Source organism: Glandiceps talaboti, chromosome 11 (genome assembly GCF_964340395.1).
Source record: "Glandiceps talaboti chromosome 11, keGlaTala1.1, whole genome shotgun sequence".
Lineage (NCBI taxonomy): Eukaryota > Metazoa > Hemichordata > Enteropneusta > Spengelidae > Glandiceps > Glandiceps talaboti.
In genome coordinates this window covers 19,814,606-19,820,739 of record NC_135559.1, presented here as the reverse complement: position 1 = coordinate 19,820,739, position 6,134 = coordinate 19,814,606, and the positions used below count along the sequence as shown (strand labels likewise).

General features: G+C 36.6%; 1 pseudogene across 1 annotated transcript; it reads right to left on the bottom strand.

Annotated features, from left to right (window-relative positions):
* Positions 1–4,019: 4,019 nt before the first annotated feature.
* On the bottom strand, positions 4,020–5,803 carry LOC144442784 (histamine H2 receptor pseudogene; annotated as a pseudogene). The gene is made up of 2 exons (XR_013481653.1): positions 5,766–5,803; positions 4,020–5,350 (listed from the first exon to the last, which is right to left on the bottom strand). The product of XR_013481653.1 is annotated as a histamine H2 receptor pseudogene (transcript).
* Positions 5,804–6,134: the final 331 nt, after the last annotated feature.

Below are 6,134 nucleotides of genomic sequence, written 5' to 3'. Positions count from 1 at the left end.
CTGTGACCGAGACATCTTAAGAGATAGCATAAAACGAAACGACGTGGCAAATGGCAGGGTTTATGATTAATGATCATCCTAGATGGTTTAGATGAGCTATATGCGAATTCAATTTACCAAGTGTTATGAACATCTGTGCCAAAAACTACTCTAGTATGTATTCGTGTTTTACGAAATGAAAAAAAAAGGTAATTCGTCTCGTGCATTTAATGAATACTGAGGTGTGACATTCAAATGGAAACCTGGATCTAGAGAGCTTTTTGATTCGTCAAATTTTATGCAATTTGTTTTCGCTGAACAAAAGCACGTTCTTTTAGTTAATGTGACACGTACGTGAGATGGAACAGCTTCTTGAGGGCTGGGCAGGACAGTTGTAAGCCGACTAATGGAACAGGGGACAGGAAATTGGTTTTGAATGAGCGTAATAGCTTTCAAAATGTCATAGCTGCAGGGTTTGACTTGACAAATAAAATTTGTGACCAACAATTTTCCCTGTTCTGTATATAATATTAATCAAGATGTTCAAAGGAATGTCACTTGGGTGTAAGGAGGAATTGACATTGACCATCTCAGCACAAATTAGCCTAATAAAAATCAATATAGTGAAATAGACATTTCATCAGTTCACAGCTAAACATGAAGAATGTATTAGACATTTCAACAAAACTGAACATTAATATTATATAAAGTGAAGGATTGATTAGTTTTCGGTCAGAGTATTTAATGTAAATGCGGATAATTGCTTTTTGGGATTAAGAGAGTGGACTACGACAGACTGAACTATGAGACACCTTTAGAGTTTATCACTAGCCCCGATACGTTCATACACGTCCAGTTGCACCTGCTTTCACACGTCTCATTAGTGTTGAGTACTCAACACCTCATCTATCCTGTACATTATACAGTGTTATCTATATGTTTATAATGTTGGCCTGGTAATGCTGCAATCAGTACGCATAAACTGTTCAGGGTATTGGGGAACCGTTTGGTTCATACAGTTCCCTCGCCTCTTTCTGACATAAAGCAATCGATTTCGATCATTTAACATACAAATATCGATACGTCCACAGAAACATACGTCCACAGAAGTATCCATCCCATACATACATACATACATACATACCCATCCACCCACCCAGACATACATACACACACATACAGACATACATACATACATACATACATACATACATACATACATACATACATACACACATACATACACACACACACATACATACATACAGACAGACAGACAGACATACCTACCTACCTACCTACCTACCTACCTACATACATACATACATACATACATACATACATACATACATACATACAGACATGCGTAGCGAACATCCAGCTTCGACTGCTTTCTCGCTAGAAGGAAACGTTTGAAAATATCCGGTATTTTATAAAAGACGACATTTCCTTATTACATCTCTGTTGTTATTAATTCTAGTCACAACATATTCAATACGCTTTTGTGTTTGAAGTCTTCCCACGTGTGACGTCATGTAGTTAGTTGACCATAATAAATGAGTCAAGAGTTTATGTATCAGTAAGTTTTATATGAGAGGTTGAACAGCTATAGTGTTATCATTGATTCTGCATTATCATTGTATTACTTACTCACTAAAGATGCCCATAGAAATATTTACTTTTATTTTTTCATATAGAAATAAACTTGGCATAACTAACCTCGTTCCAGACTGAAAAGAGAAGGAAGTAATTATAAATGAGTTGCAAGTAACTTCGTTCCCGACTGACTAAATGAAAAGAGAAGTGATTATAAACGGCCTCATCCCAGAGAGAGAAGTGATTACAAATGAATTGTACAATTGTTTTATTTCTAAAGTTTCTTGACATTTTCAAAGATCCAGTCTCTTCATATTCATACAAAACTATAGTATTATCAGTCTTGTCACACACGTCCATTATCTGATATTTCAAGCATTATTTTGAGATGATATCAAATATAATGAATTATACATATACATAGTATTTAAAGAAACTAACAAAGACCCAAAATTAGTCTGACTGTACATTAACATAATTACGTAACAATGGAAAACATCTTTACTCTTCTTTTGGCAGTATTACGTCTGAAATAATGGATAACATTTGCAAGAGAAAGTAGCTAACTGGTATGATGATAGAACCCCCCCCCCCCCCACAGAAATGAAACCACAAGCGTCACAAATCTGACAGATGATAATTCAACATCAAGATATATGTACATACAGTGTGTTTACCTGATAATTCGCTATCAAAATTGATGTGTTAGTACTACAGAAAGGGCGATAAAGCTAAAATTCCAGCTTCCAGTCTTTTCGAAATATTGTTAAAAGATAATTCGAGCGTGGTGACACGCCGTTCATTCAGCCCTCTAAAATATACAATATAGCTATCTGCAATATTATTTATACAAGGATACTATTTATTATATTGTGTCTGGCTGTGACACCTTACCATGTCTACTGGTTAGGAAATATAGTGTGTTGTATGAGATTCTATCACTCAATACAACATAGCTGGAGGGTCAAGGTTGCTCGGTTAGTGTTCGAACCGAATGCTTATTTATAACCAGCTGATATATTGTGACCTGCTTTTTGAATATTCTGACTATCATCAATTATAACCCAAACGTCTGATATCAATACATCTGAGCAAAAATAAGACAAGCTACAGACAATATAGCATTGAAAGCGTATCACCTGTTCATCAGTTAAAAAAAGAGGTACTTGGTTTATACTTGATGTAATCTCTCTGAAACTGATACTTGGCGAAAGACATCAAGAGAAAGATATACATCTTCGTATACATGTGTCTAGTTTCGATAAGATTTCACAATAAGTTAGTGTTATTATAGTTGAGCTTTGGAATTCCCTTGGGTTGAAATGGGCTACACAATTTCGTTTAACTTATGTTTTTCCCTACAGAAACATGACTAGAAAACAAAGACATTACCCGTTCATTTTGTAATAAAACGAATAGCCTAATCAACAACATGATATTCCTTGGATATTTTTTTGAACTTAACAACTACACACTGGTTTCATCTCATCTCCATAACTACATCGACTTATTTTTACCGTCATACTAATACTCTGAACATCAACAAGCTAGAAATCAAGAAAAAACAACAACATGGATTTAGATTTGTTTCTTACAAGTAAAAAGAATGCAGAATTATTTTTTCAAAAGCACTGTAATATCATGCAAGTACAACATCAATATTGCAGGATAGCATAATTGGTCTCAAGATTCCTGATTGCGTAGATAGCCTTAGAATATTTTCGTTTCCAATTTACTTATAAGAAACCACTCATTGTTACACTTTAACAATATCATCATAATGTAAATAAAGTATTGCAATCTCAGAATTAAAATACTCATAAAACTTGAGGTATTATATTTCACAGTACGAGACATCAAAAGAGCAAAATCTTCATATATATATGCTACCTCACGTTCATTGTAACACCAGTATTAAGAAGACAAAAATCAACGACTACTTACAATATCACATGACAGAAATACTACCAAGCAACTTAATTAAGATATTGATGTATATTACACAAGAAGAATTCTATATCGTAGAATTGCCCTTCAGGAATAACCCCTGGTGTCGACAAAAAATAAATCATTAAATGCATTTTCATATATTATATTGCTGCTTCCAAAGAACAAATAACATTAGATTTGGCAGTGCAAAGAATTTGAGGTATTATTCTAGTCTGTCTTTCTGTTTTCTTTTTCGTCCGGATTTTAGGGTTAGGTTATAAAGTGACAGACACGTCAAGATATCTTTATAGCTTTCTATTGATATGTAAAATCAGTAAATACTGCAATATTAGTGTAAAATTGGAGCATTTGTGTATTTATTCCAAGATTACAGCTGAAAAAACCGTATGATATCACTGGGTACATCTAAAAAGGCATCCACATCATAGTTTGGAAATGAGGCTGGTGACATCTACCTGCGCAAGCAACGTACGAACAAATAAGCAATACACAGCAGACGACAAGGGCGGAACCTCGTTCTCAATTTGAACGTTTATCCCGTAAAATGGAAAATTACTAATCGGGCAATTTATCACATATGTGTTATCAATCCGTTCGTCGACCTATCGGTGTTGCTGGATTTGTGTCTGGTGTTATTCTGACGTATAATTCGAAATTCCACCACACTCTCTGTACTCAGCGACCGAAGCTGAACAGCAGATGTTTCTAGGTACTTAGGACTTCTCTTCTGGTTGCGGCAACGTTTGCAGAACAATAAAATCCCAAATGCTTTCCTGAATTCCCGATTGAAGACGCCATAAAGTATGGGATTAACAGTACTGTTGATGTATCCCATCCACAACACCACCTGGTACATCGTCACTGGTATTGTGCAATTACAGACTGGTTCAAAGGTGAACAGTGTGAAATATGGCACCCAGCAAATAATAAATGCCCCTATGACCAAGGCTAGCACTTTAGTTGCTTTGTGTTCGTCCACAAAGGGTTTATTCCCACAATGGAGGTTGATTTTCCTGGCTTGTTTTTTCGCAATTATTAGTATCCTTATGTATACACAAGTCATCACTGTAAGGGGTAAATAAAACAGTAGTATTCCATCCAAAAAACTGTAAATAGGATTAACTGTAAGTTCACAATGTTGTGGATCTTTGTAGTTCTGGACTTTAAAATCAGGAGCATTCCAGCCCATGTGAATAGGTAGAAAAGACACGAGGGTGGAAATACACCAGACGGCAGCGATGGCTAGTCCTGCCCGCCGACGAGACATCTTCAGAGGATACTCCATCGGATTCGTAATAGCAAAGTACCGGTCAACACTTATTACAAATAGGTTTAAAATTGAAGCAGTGGAGAACAAAACGTCGAACGATTGATAAATGTTACACAATATTGGGCCGAAACTCCACTCTCTTCGAATCTCGTTAATTGCACTGAACGGTAGAACTAGTATTCCGAGTTGCATGTCTGCCACTGCTAAAGACACCACGAAGTAGTTCGTTACATTCCGAAGTCTTCGGTTGACTACAGGCGCCATGCAAACCAATGAATTTCCAAACACAGTAAAGAATATGATGAGACCCAAAGTTGTACCAATCAGTGCTAGAACGGGTTTTGGTCTGTTATCCTCGTCTGGAAATAAATCGTCCGTTCCGTTGGAATAGTTATACGAGGAATTGCTTGTCAACTTGGAATAAATCACAAAATCCTCCATTTTATGCACAAGTTCAGAGAACGCCGATTCTTCAGTCACGTTTTTCGGGTAATGATAATTCACCTCACCCTGTAAAAAGTCCATCATCAAGGTTTGTCTGGAGTAACGAGGTTCCTTAAATTGAAGAGTAAAAACAAAACTGGTGACGATTACGAAGAAATTAGAGTAAACATAGGTGGTAAATGTTATATTCCGTTTTGTCCGATTCGAGCATTGGGATAGATAACCCGAAAGCTTTCTCGATAAATATCCCAGAAAGTACTGTATTCGTACTTGGCCTTTAACATTCTAGATATGGTATTAAAATTCCATTTGGCGTTTTTCATTTAAACTCGAGGTTACAGCTACTTTCACTGTTCAATCTTTTCTATGCTAACAAATGTCACTGTTCGAGTTCCGAACGCTTAAATCATGAAGGAGTGGAGTCTACTGTAACGCCTAATGGCTATGTATTTGGATTACAGCGTCGCAGTACACACCATTATACAGCGCCACGTGGTGTAAATCTATTAAATGTACTTCAATTTACCTGCTTTAAGAACAAAGAGTGGACGTTGCCTGGACAACCGTGACAAATCAGATTTCCTGTCGCAATATTTCTTGCTTCCCTTGTAAAGTATTCACGTAGGTGACGGTAATAAATTATACAACTTGTTAAACGTCCATTGCCTGCTGAGATCTCTATATATAGGCAGCTTGGCACGATGGACGTTTGCTTAGCTGTGTTTCGGAGATTTGAGCGACCAAAACGGGCAGAATTGTAATTATCACTCACGACAGAAATGGCTACAGCACTATCACCAACACAGTCACATCGCCAGGTGGAGCGTTTAAGGTCATGGTCATCTTCACGTGGAATCCAGCGCAATTTACAGTATTGGGCTCAATTTGTAGAAAT